This window comes from Carlito syrichta, unplaced genomic scaffold, assembly GCF_000164805.1.
Source record: "Carlito syrichta isolate Samal-C Ts95f unplaced genomic scaffold, Tarsius_syrichta-2.0.1 Scaffold309200, whole genome shotgun sequence".
Lineage (NCBI taxonomy): Eukaryota > Metazoa > Chordata > Mammalia > Primates > Tarsiidae > Carlito > Carlito syrichta.
The window spans coordinates 764,817-765,708 of NW_007253296.1; positions in this window are offsets into that span (position 1 = coordinate 764,817).

The window sequence follows — 892 nt, forward strand, 5'->3', positions numbered from 1 at the left end:
AAAAAAATAGTGAGCTGCATTTTGGACAAAAATTCGAGAGCAAAATTATTATAATGATGCTCTTTCTCATAGCTATGAATCAAATCTGACCTGCTTAAATAAGAGTTTGGTGAGAAAGCAGAAACAGTTGTTCTTGAAGCAACTTTTTTTTGAGTCAGAGTCTCGCTTTGTCACCCAGGCTGGAGTGCAGTAGCGTACTCATGGCCACCGCAGCCTTGACCTGCTGGGCTCAGGTGAACCTTCTGCCTCAGTATTCCAAGTAGCTGGAACGACAGGCATGCACCACCACACCCAGCTAATTTCTTTGATTTATTGTAGAGATGAGGTCTCGCCATGCTGCCCAGGCTGGTCTCGAACCCCTGAGCCCAGGCATTCTTCCTGCTTCTACCTCTCAAAGTGCTAGGATTACAGGTGTGAACCACCGCACCTGGCTGAAGCCAGGTGAAAAAGAAAATGGCAAGAAGGATACGACTGGGTATAGTCCTGCTTCTTTACCTGTTTCTAAGTAATTCTGTTTTCTTAGTTCTCTGATAAAAATCATACACGAATTGTTTTCTTATTTCTTTCACTTCAAGTAGTGTCCAAAAATATGACTCCCAAAACAATACTAACAGGAGAACATCTCACCCTAAGGACTGAGTTAATATTAAAGTTGATCCTGAAGAAGAAAGAACAGATACAAAGCATGGATGAGGACAGGTTTCAAGGAAGCCCTAAAGAATTTCTAAGTTTCCAGGGAGCACACTTTGAAAATATAGTAGATAGAAAGGACAGAGCACTGAGGTTGGCATTTGGATAAATTTAATATATTATTTGCATCCTGCCACTGATTCACAACCTTGTCTCAAGTTTATCTTGCCACTTATGGCTTAGTCTGACCAAAAAATAGGGA